Source organism: Onychostruthus taczanowskii, unplaced genomic scaffold, assembly GCF_017590055.1.
Source record: "Onychostruthus taczanowskii isolate IOZ18803 unplaced genomic scaffold, ASM1759005v1 scaffold73, whole genome shotgun sequence".
NCBI lineage: Eukaryota > Metazoa > Chordata > Aves > Passeriformes > Passeridae > Onychostruthus > Onychostruthus taczanowskii.
Window position 1 is genome coordinate 3,862,751 of NW_024505118.1, and position 12,474 is coordinate 3,875,224.

Below are 12,474 nucleotides of genomic sequence, written 5' to 3' on the forward strand. Positions count from 1 at the left end.
AATGTTGAGCAGAATTAGCCAAGACACAGTCAAGATAATGAAAAAGAACACTTGGAGAAAGGAAGAGTCACCATTGCTATTTTATTTTTTTAAATCAGCAATCACTCTCATTGGTAAAATTTCCTAGTGCCCCTGAGGAGCTTAATAACAAACATGACTCATACCTCTCATGTCGTGGGTGGTTGGCTTCTGGCTCCTGCACATGGAGAGGAATTGCTGTGCAGGGGGTTTTTAACATAGCCTAGGCTCCCTTATTTGCTTTTTTGTTTGTTATTGTTTGGGGTTTTTTGTTTGGTTTTGTTTGTTTGGGGGTTTTTTGTTTGGGTTTTTTGTTGTTGTTTGTTTATTTTGTTTGTTTGCTTGGGGGGATTTTTTGTTTTGTTTTATTTTAGTGGTGATCCAGCCCTGTGTACTGATTAGAAAAAGTGATGTTGGAGAAGGATGCTGCTCCAGGAACAGAAGGCAGCAGAGCTTCTGATGTCTTTCAGATCATTCTTGAGCATCCCAACCCAATGCAAAATACTAAAATCAGCCAAAAAATCCTACACAAACATAGCGGGACTCTGTCACTTTCCTAGGGGAAAATATGTCAGTAACACCACAGTCTTTCTCCAAATCCTCTTTTTTTCCCCACTCAGTCAATCCCCAGGGGGCAACTGCCTCTGACATGTCTGTGAGCAGTCCTGGGGAACTGGAAGAGAAAAGCATCATGTGCTATAAGAGCAAAATTTGAGGTATTTTGTCTCTTCAGCTATTTTGCTTTGCTGTAATGGGTTTGGTCTTGTTGCCTCCTTCTGTCCCCCTGTTATGAGCAGGCAGAAAAAGACCTTTTGTAGTTTAACAGTGGTTTGTGTTATTGTCACCTCATAAAAGCTGATGGAGTAAAACATCTCTGCAGTGCAGTGATGAGTGGTGGGTGTCTTTAGGCTAACATGCAGACAGGCTGGTGGCACAAATCCCACTGCTCTCCAATGCCAGAATTTGGCTTCACTTGATATGTAAAGAAACCGTCTACTCTCATTCTTTTAAGGAATTTTATTTTTATTTCCAGTTTCTGATGATGCCAACAAGGCACGGATGTTCTGACTGAAGAAAAATTTGAGCATTTCAATACCACTCTGTAATGACTCTATTTCTTGCTCCCTTGCTGATGTCATGAGTCTTTCTGCTTGGTGAAAAACTAGTAAAAAGGAAGAAATGGTCTATACATACACTGTTTTCAGCAACATTTCACTCCTCCCATGTCAGACCTGTGATCCTTGACTGGCTTTCTCATGTCAGAAGAAATCATCACCTGTAATTAAAAGAAGTGAATAAATCAATTAGTCATCTGCAGGTCTATCAGGTGGGAAATGAGCTCACAGCAGAATTTTTGCCATGGTGGTAACTCACACTTTGTCATCTCATGCCACAGATATCTGTTACTGAAGATGTTGACCTGAAATGGCTGAATTGTTTGGAGTTTTGCAGTTTGGGGCAACCACGTTCAAAATCTCTGCTGGCTTCTCAAGATAATCCATCATGGTCTTCATCTGAACTTCACTTCTTTGACAAAAGAGTCTGTGTGTCCCCAGCCCATGTCTTAGGCTGTTAGTCTAGGAATTAACAGTGTTACACTGCTTTTGCCACAAGTTCTAAATTTCAGGACCCTTTTCTTCTCTGGAGCAGCTGCACACTGTATTAGGAGTGTGCCCAGGGTGATGTACCTTCCTAAGGTGAGAATCATGCACAGGGCAAGGTCTGATAAACTGCAGCCTCCCTTGCTACACAGGCCTGCTTCATCCAGCAAACTGGGGTCATCTCATCAGTTTCATGGCTTTAAGCTGAAATAAGGTAGATTTAGATTAGATGTTAGGAAGAAATTCCTCCCTGTGAGGGTGATGAGGCCCTGGCACAGGTTGCCCAGAGAAACTGTGGCTGTCCCACCCCTGGAAGTGTCCAAGGTCAGATTGGACAGAACTTGGAGCAACCTGGTCTAGAGGAAGGTGTTCCTGCTCATGGCAGGGGGTGGAACTTCTAAGATCCACCACTTCTAAGGTCTTATGAGCTTCTAAGGTCCCTTCCCCCCCCGTAACCATTCTGTGACTCTACGATGCCCCTCTGGATGCTCTGGCATTTCCAAATTTTTTCAGAAAATGTCTTTCTATGAGCAGTAGAGAGTACTTTCTTCTTTCTTTTTAATAAGAACTAGGAATAAAGAGAGTGCCTATGATACAGGGCTGTGCTGGCAGAACCACCCACAGTACATCTTTCTCCTTGCTGTCTCTTATGCTTCACTCCTTGCATCAGCAGAGACGCCAGAAAAGTGTCACATCTCTCAATTTCAATTATTGATACAACAGGGATCCAAAACAGAATGGCCAAGTCATTTTGCAGTCTAGAGGAAGGTGTCCCTGCCCATGGCAGGGAGCTTGAACTGGATGATCTTCAAGGTCCATTCCAACCCAAATCATTCTATGATTCTATAATTTTTTGTGCATGTGAAAGATATTTGGGAGAACATTTGTCACAAACCAGCTTTGCAAGGAAAATGCATTCCTCCTTCCCTTTCTCAGGCCTTCAGCAAGCAGTTTTCAAGGCTTTGCTCTAAAACACTGAGATCCTTCAGGTACTGCAGGAAACAGCTTTAATTACTGTGAATGTCTTTGTCAGGTGATGCTGTAGTTCCCTTCTTATAACAGGTCTTTTCCCATCCCAGCAGCTGATATAATTTGGCCCAGCTCCATGTCATACTATGCAGTACTGTTGATTTACACTAGCTGGCAAAATACATCTGATTTATTCCCACAAACACTATTTCACAGCTTTACAGTATTACTCCTGATGGAAACAGCCAAGCTATCCTGAAGAGTATTATGCTGGTGGCCTTGTAGTATTTATTAATTTGAAAAAAAATTATGATTTAATAAAACAGTTTGGACTTAATGATATTTTCAGATCTGAGGTTTTAGACCCCATATACATCTGGCTGATTTAATATTTTTTGATTAATCCCCCCCATCTTTACCCCTTCCAGTTTTATATCATTTAGGTTTCGCCATAAGGGAGGCAAATGCCATTCATTATAAAAAACTCCCATCTGATTGTGTATTTTATTCTACAAAAATAGAAAGTATCTTAATTATACTAAAGTAAGCAGCCCACAATATTTCACATGCAGCTAGAAAAGCCCTTGGTGAGAGGAAGGGGGGTGAGGGAAGAAAACAATCTGAATACAAGTGTCTCTGTCAGGAAAGTGATAAAAGAGTCCCTGAGGGACCATCCCTCTTCCTGCTAGAAAACAGATCCTTGTAGACAACCATTATCATCCTCCAAGAGAGACAGACTTGTGCTGCATAGCTCTGGGCTACCTGTTTGGGGAAGGTGCTGGGAGGAGGCTCTGGAGTTACTTGGGAATATGGGGAACAAGAGGAAAATTCTGGCCTGGGATCGACTGTTGTCAGACCTCCACCCCGTGACAAAGGATTTGCCTTTCCCTGCATCAGACAGGGATTGTGAAACACCATTGTTTTGTTCCCAAGAGCAGATCAGAGCTATAACAGGCACGACTTTCTCCTCTGCAAGGGAGATGGAGCAGAAAACAAGGTTTGGGAGAGGGGGAAAAAGAACAGGAAACTTAAAATCCACCTGAGATTAATGACTTTAACATGTACAGCATATTTTGTTTTGTTTTACTCTCAGGACCAGTTTCATCAGTCAGACAGAGTTTGATTAAATATCTCAGCAGAGCTTTGGTTTATTCATCTAAAGAACAAATTACCCTCTCCTCATGAAAACAGCATTAACTGTGCTTTCTAATTGTGAGAGCAACAATAATAATAAAAATAGTAACAATAGAATACATTGTGGATTGGGTTTATTTCCTCTTTTGTTAAGAATAAGTGGACAGTATTTTGTCTGTATTGTAAATTAAATTAGTTTTAAATTTTAAAGATACTTTCTGGGCTGTGTGGAAAGTTTTCTTTTTTTTGCTCTTTTAAGTGGAATTTTTCAAGGTATTTACCAGAACCACATTTTCTTGAAATTTCTCTTAAGGCAGAAGAGGGTCTCACATAACTGCACAACTGCAGGAGCTGGGATATAAAGGGATATGCTGCCAGGACTGCAGAGCTTAGGAGAAAGCCACTAGGTCCATAACATAGTGCCAGAACTCTTGTGCTGCTGTCAATGTAAGGATGATATTCAGCTCTAAAAATTTTCATTGGTTGAGTGACTCTCTGAAGTCTACCCACTCTCATGATACAGCAACAACTCAAAAAGGGATGGCTCGCATGCTTAAGGCTAAAAGTGTGTATTACAGTTTTCCTGTATTAGTGCCAAAGCACTGAAAAACTTGGATAACCAAATCTTATAAATGCCAGTTATCAATAGATCTCTATAAGTGGTAACTGTTGACAAATGGGCTTTTAAAAATAGAGACCCATGTTTCTTTCATATTTTCTAATTTGCTCAGGCCGGGATGAGGTCTGGAGTGTTGCTCAGTGGTGATGAAATGATGAACTGGAGCAAAGATGGAACTATAAAAATTAATCCAGGTAAAGTTGGGTGCTCACAATCCTGTGTTTGTCTGAAACTCTAGGATGTGTGACAGCATAATTTCAACATCCTTGAGGATTGGCTACTTTCTCAAAATTCATGCTGTATTTCAGAGGAAAGAGGGATTTAAGATCCGTTATTCTAAGAGGCATCTTTCCTTCTCCATTGTTTCTCATCCTAAATTTCAAGTTTTAAATTATCCTAAAATAAATATAATCTGTGCCATTATGAAAGCCATTAATAACAGCAACTGTGTCACCACCAGAGGAAACCAACTGTTAGGCATATTTCAAATCATAGAGTGGTTTGGTTTGGAAGGGATCTTAAAGCTCATCTCATTCCAAAGCCATTCCTGCCCACGGGCAGGAACACCTTCCACTAGAACAGTTTGCTCCAAGCCCATCCAACCTGCCTTCGAGCACTTCCAGGGACACTTCCAGCTGAAGCTTCTCTGGGCAACCTGTGCCAGTGTCAGTCAAATACCCCCGAGGTCAGTGAGGTCCATCATGCACTGGGGAATCCCAAACTTTCTCTGCTGCCTGCAGACACTGAAAACACACACCAGCTGCAGCTACTTTCCACTCAAGATGCAATCAATTTTACAAAGTGCTGCACGTGTTGACCAGGGTCAGGCTTTGGCAGGAAAACTAATGTCTGCTCTGCCCAGCAGACATTAATGTCTGCTCTGCCCAGGGCTGCTCTCCTCACAAGGCTCAGACAGATTAAAACCTCATCTCCATGCTCACCTCTGCAGGTGCTTTATTCCTTGCTGCCAGCAGTGTGTGAACTGTGGGGGGTGGGAGCTGGAAGTACCTTTGCTTTTGGGGGAAGTGGGAGATGACAGCAAGCAACTCCAAGCTTGAGAAGCAGCTCTTGGGTATGACATATAAATTGTTGAGATGACACCTGCAAAGAATGGCCTGATTTAAGACAGCAATAGCTCCCCAGCTCACCCTGACTCCCACACACAACTTTTCCTCCACTGGGTGGAAGACTTTTCTCAGCAGTTTGCACTGAAGCCTCTGGTGCCATTTGAGGCACTTCAGAGTGACCTTGTCCTCCTGAGAATTCTCTGCCCACCAGGGCTGGAAGAGGAACATCCAAGGGACACCCATGGCATTTCAAGTAGTACTGACATTTAAGCAATTCAATTGCACCCCTGCATCTGGTGATGCAAGGACTTGAGGACTGTTTATTTCCTTCACAGCACTGGTCCCAAAGGCTCTTCCAGGTCTACCATGAACCAGCAAACTGGATGACACTCAAATATTAGCTGTGCAAAGCCATCAGACTCATCCTGGCTCATAAGTGCCATTGGCACCCACAGTCTGGGTCTGACCTCCAGATCTCACAACCCCAAATCACCAAGAGGGGTCTCTGAGTTAAACAGGGCCTTAGTATAAAGTCACAAGTTGTTGAATGAACTGCTCCAGCATTGGGCAGGTTTTGGAACAATCTGTTCTCAGCTCTCTGCAATAAAGATATTTTCAGAGTGTAGAGATCTGGAATGCCTCCAAAGAGAGGACTGGGATAAGATGAATTAGGTCTATTGGGAGTTAGTGTGACCCATTTCATGTAGATATCCATTAAGCAGATTTTGGAAGTCAGGTGGGGCTTATCCTTAGCCTGATGCTTGTCATAGGGGTCCTTTTGTTTTGATGTTTGGTTTTGTTATAAACTAAGCTAATTAGTTATTAAGTATAGCTGGACTATTAGCATCAAAGATTGAGCCTATGTAACTCCCATGCCCAAAATTATTACAGCTGGTATCTTTGTGTTACATCAATTGCTTAACAACACTTCCAAATTAAACAATGAAACTCAATGAATGACATCAAACATCATAAACATATGAATTTAGCTGGTTAGACTTACTTTTTCCTTTTCTCTCCATTGGAGGGAACATTTTCATCTTGGGATTTGCACAGAATTCCAAGGAAACTAAAAAAGTTACTTTTCATGGAGTTTGTAAAGAAAATGAAACCATTCAAGCACACTGCCCACTTCACAGTTGCAATCAAATGTCAGATTGAAGACCCCTGAACTTGATTCATATTGATAATTGCATTGGTACAAACTAATTTTTCCCCCCAGCCATTAAGGACGATATTTCAGATAATAAAGCATAACCAAAGAAACTTCAAAGAACAAAATGAATGCCATACAGTGACTGTGTTTTACATGAACACTGAATTGCTGGCAGAGGATTTCTCCTTGCAAAATATTTTCTATTACTCTATATCATCTGGTTAATAGCCTAAGTGCCCAAGCTTACCTTCAGGATATTTAGATAAACTGAGAGATCTTCCTGCATAGAAAGACACTAACCATTCTTTCAACATCATGCTTTTTCTCCTCAAAATGATCTTAGCCAGTGTAATGACATTGACCTTCTTTCCTTTTGATATCTTGCTGGTGTTTCTGAACATTTCTGTCAGTGTTGTATGCATTGGATGAAATACATGAGAATAAAGGAATCATGAAGAATCATGATAAAAAACCTTTGGAGCTGTCAGGGGTTGATATACTTCAAGTGCCTTTTAGACACCAAAATTCAGTAGTGAGAATTGAGTCTCATGAGATATATTTTGGCTTGGTTTAATCCAGAACAATTGTTCTTTCCCAGTTTTATAACTAATACAGATGTATAAATAGGCTAGATATAAAGAAATTTGGTATGGGAATTCACCAACATTTTTATTAAATAATACTCACACCCCCTTTTATCCCATCCATTTTCTCCTTCTGTACCATATCCCACATATTTTCAGCAGCTCACATGCAGAGAGGCACCTGGAGTGAGGATCATCTCATCTTGGAGACCCCATACGTGAGCTAACCTGGCACTGTCTCCACGATGGATGGGTGCAAGGAAGGGATGAACTGGCTGTGCTTCCTCTGCCATTCTACATTTCAGCCCAGGCTAGAGTAGGAACACATGATTTGTGTTTTAGCTGGTTTGCCTCTGAGATCTCGCCAGCCTCACCTAATTCTGGTGATAACTGAACCCAGGACTAGCTCTGCTGGGTTTTATGTTAAAGGGCTTTTCTCTGTTCTAGCTGAGGGTAGGTAATGGAGTTATGTTAGAAATACAGTGGAGGTGGGTTTATGTTTATCATCACCCTGAACTATGACTGACACAAAAAAAGATTAAAGCAAAAAAAGCCCAAATTAGAACATCTTGCAGTTTTCAAGGGGTTTTTTTAAGGCCCAAGTTTTCAGCTAGGATTTGCCTTGACAGAATAAAGTACATTTTCAAGCTCAGCTTCTTAATGGGCTACATCTGCTTAATGTAATTTTGCATCTGAACTGTGTGTCTTGTCAGACACAGGCACGGTCAGAGCTGTATTCAGCAGTACTCACTTTCCCTGTAATCAGATAAACTCATCCCAATAAATCAGTTTTAATGCTCTTGGTATCACCCTGTTATCATTGTGAGTTATTCAGTCTAGGCTTCCCAAAATTTCCCATTCTTTCACAATGAAAGAAACTGAACTCTCAAAATATATAAATTAGTTTCTCTCACTTTTTCTTTCTGTCTTTCCTTATTTTCTTCCCTTTTCTTTCTTCTGCTCTCGCTTGCTTTTCCTGGCTTTTTTTTTTTCTTCCTTCACTCTTTCCATCAAATGGCTGTATAAAGTAATTCACAGTTATACTTCTATAAAGTCTAGCTTTCTGCTCAAAGAGAAGTTCTTTAATTAGGCAGTTGTGACCTGCCTCTCAGTGTAAATCAGAAGCAATGATTTATACCAGTTGAACACAGGAATTCTGGTACTTGGTAGCAGGTTTTTGAGGGCCTGTCTTGTAAAGTGCATTGGACTGTGTATTATATTAGCTGGAAGAACATTTTGTAAAAATACAGTTGTATTTTATGCCCTGATTGTTTTTGGTTTTTTTCCTTTTCCCCTATCCTTTATGTTCCCACATTGTTTGTATTATTTAAAAAGTGAAAAGATGGACCTGTCTTTGCAGAACAGACAGGAGCTGTGTGATAATGGCCTGAATTGCCTTCTACATCATGGCCAAGCTGAATATCCCATACAAGGCACTGACAGCTAGAAGGCCCCCTGGAGCCCACAGTGCTTTACAGGGATCTAAGGGGCCTCCAGAGACATCTGGAACTGTGATGGATGGATGCAGCCCACAGGCTGGTTACTCAGGTGGTAAGAAGGTGGAAATAAGTGTCCAACCAGCATAGGAAAGGATGGGAAGGACAGTATAGTATGAAGGAAAATAGGATGTAGCATTTGGGGTATTTAATTTTCTCACCAAACTGATGGATCGGTCCATGGGACAAATGAATTCAAGGAGCGAGATTCGATAGAGGTACCCCTGATTAGGAGCACCTGAGAACCCATGAGAATTTTCTGCTCCTCTCATACGGTAAGCCTAGGCCTGGCAGAAGGTTAGGAAAGGCATGAACTTTCGGGAGTGGCAATATCCTAAATCTCCCATCAAACTTGGCCAGAGTTTTCCTCTCAGAGCCAGGAACTGTAGGAGAAGTGGCAAGTTCTGGTAAGTCAGTAGAACTGCACTTTGGACCCTAATTTGCTGAGGATATGAGTATTTTTTTAACATTCTTCTTCCATCTTCATGAATGTGGACTGTTTGTCCAACCTCCATCCTTTCAGATGCTGCCTTTTCTCCATGTCCAGTTCCAGCAAACTTCAGCAGTGAGTTGAGATTTCAAGAATATCCAAGGTGGACAATATTCTATCTGCCTAGATATGCTAGTTCTGCCATTGAGCTGGTTTATCCTGGATTCCCTTTAGAAAATGGCATCAGGTACATGTTTCATCCTTGTGTAAAATAGCCCAGATCTTTACTGATTAAGGTGGCACACTGCCAGAGAAGTTCAGCATTAGTCTTCTAAATGATCAATTATATTTGGGATACTTAGAAATAAAAAAACAAAGTACTTGTATTCCTTGTGGAGCTAGGTGAATTAACTTCGTTATTTGAATTAATTTAGTGATAGTAACCCCAAACTCTTGGACCTGATAAACTTAGAAAATTCTGTCTAAGTCACCTTTGAAACATGTTAAATTGTATGAGCATAGAAAGTCAAAGAAAATAATTTCTCTGAAACACCAATTAATTTTCCTGCTATCCTTTGTGCTTGGTTACAACCAGGACTTCAAAAGAGTGTGCTTGAGAGTGGAAAACCACAATATCCTTTAAATATGGTGTCCCAGCTACGTCTGAACATTCTGTTTGGACTTTGACCAAGCTGCTGGGCTTAAATCCCAGCTCTGGAGCTACCAGATGGACCACATTATTCTCACTGGCAGAAACCCCATCAGACAAACTGTTTCTACCAAAACAGGTCTGTTGGCCATGGAAGGTGTGAGGTACTAATGGGACACTGTTCCTGTCACAGGTGCCATGTTCCTTTGTGTAGCCATCCCAGCTTCTATTCTACTTATTTTTAAACTTCCCTGGATCAGAGAAAGAGGGAAAGGTCTGCTGGAGACACAGCCCTGCAAGCAGATGGAGCAAGGCCAGATGGGCATGGTTAAATGAGGACCACTGATGCCTGAATGAGACATCTCAGCATCACAGCAGCCTGAAGTGTTTCACAGGGGAATGTCTCAGTCCAGCCAACAGGCACTGCCAAAGAGAGTGACACGTGTTGAAAATCACACTTCTGTTTTAAACTCCAGTGCCTGTGCACAGCTCTGAGATACCTGCATCTCTGGCTGCCTTTGACTAGTAAATAAACCAGGCTGGATCCTGTCCACTGGCTGCCCATGGCAAGTGGCACAGCAGAACTTGCAGCCAAATGGGTTTTATCACCTAAACAGATTACTTAACCCCCACTGAGTTTTGTCAATGGTCCTTGACTTTTGCTAGTATCTAACATGCCTGGATGTTGTCTGGGACTCACTAGTGCTCAGCCACAACAGGGAGTAAGGTTTAAGCACTCTTATGTAGTCATGGAACAGAGCTGGAGACATTGTTCTGACTCTAGCTGACTCTTTAATACAGACATAGCCTTGGAAGCTGAAAGAATTTGTAACCCTTTTATTTCCCTTTTCTGAAATTGTACGTTCTCCCTTTGGGCTCCTGTCACCTTCTCATATCCCAACAGATGTTGGCTAAAGACCTAACTACTTTGTGTGTCCTGAACCTGTCTCCCAACAGTTTTATATGTTGTCCCTCAGTCCTTCTTCTACAAGAGAAGGTTCTTGTACTGAAACAGATCCCTCTTCATCCCTCCTGGATGTCCTTCCCAGACATCCTCTCATTTTCATGTAGCTATCACCCTTATAATCCTCAAGGATGCATAACAGAGGCAGAAAAGGGATGTCCTGTTATAGCTGTGGTCTGAAGTCAAGCAGCACACAGGTTGAACATCTGCACCTCTATTGCGCTTGTTCCTCCTTTGTGAAATCCCTTTATATGCTGTTCAGAGAGAGGAGAACAAAATGAGGACCAGGGACTGATCACAAAATGCCTCAGAAGTGGTTAGTTTCCTCGTCTCAGGAGCTCAGCTAACTTTGAGAGCTGTGGTTTCAAGAAGAAACTTCTGAGAGTTTCATTGCAAGAGAATTGCCTGGGCCACAGAGGTCTGGGCCTCAGGTGGAGGAGGTCTTAGCCCCATCCCTGAGTGCACGGAGAAGTTCAGGTTTCACAAGAAGAAGTCTGCAGGGAAAGTAGAGGCCTATCTGTCTTGAGAACTAAGCAGGAGGCTGGTGAATCAGTCCGCAAGACCTTCATGGCACCATGAAACCTTGCCAGTTTCTAGCACCCTCCATTCCTGCTGCATGGATAGGAGAGAGAGGAGCTGAGCTCCTGAAGCATCTGGGGAAATGAAAAACCAATTGGATTTTCTGGCTTAATATCAAAACAGAAAACAGATGGGATCTTTGTACTGCGGTTTTCTTCCTCACTGGCAAGCAGATGTTGTGACCTTTTCTAGAGTGGGTTGGAGACATGGGCCCTCTTCTCTAAGATCTGGCCAAGTTCCCTGTCAAGAGAAGGAACATTAAAAGTTACAGACCTCTTCTTAGCCCAGTTTGCAGCCTGCAGATTGCCTGGGCTGCAAAGCAGGTAGGAGAGAGTGATGGTGGGGGGGCACTGACACCATTTTATCACTGCTTTGTATCCCTAGGAAAGGATTTGTAAAGGGAATCAGGAGTGCCAGTTGGCTCAAGGCAGAGCTCCTCACCAGGCAGAGCCTGTGTGGGGTTTTGCTAAGCATATGCAGTTGACTGTGACCTGGTTGTAGAAATGAATGGGAATTCTGAGTCCTTTGTGTGCACAAAAAGGTAGGCAGTAAGTTTAAGGGCAGTCTTGAAGGCAAAGGATTGGAAATCATGGAGAAAACTAAGTGGAACAACCAAGGAAAAGAAGGGAATAAAGTCACTGATTGCTTCTCAAGCTGTACTTTGAAATGTCATCTGATTGGTTTTCAAGCCAGAAAGGTTTCAGGTCCAGTGGGTTTCCAGTAATGATGGTAAAATAAGGAGGAGCATTGAGAGGAATTTGTAAACTTTGTACTTCTTTCCCAGTTTTTAAATTTTCATGAAAAGGACTTTTGTCCTTCCTGGCCTAAAATCAAACTTAGGAGTGAAAACCTGTCTATCTTTACCAAAAGAAAAGACCTTTACTCAGAAAGATTTCCAATACTAGATTTGTGACACTGGAGACTTTTTTTAAGGAAGAAACATTTCTATGTTTTTAATGGTGTGACACATGGTATATTTCTTGGGGTGCAGGGCCAGGAGTTGGACTTCAATGATCTTTATGGATCCCTTCCAACCGAGGTTATTCTATGATTCTATGTTTTGCAAAATTTCATGTTGTCTTCACTGATCTCTGTATCTTATGTGTAGAAACCGCCTTTTCACAGGCAAAGTCCCCAAAGTCACATGTTTTCAACCTCAGGAACAGACTGAGACATTTACAAAGAAAATTTGACCCTGCAACCCTGAC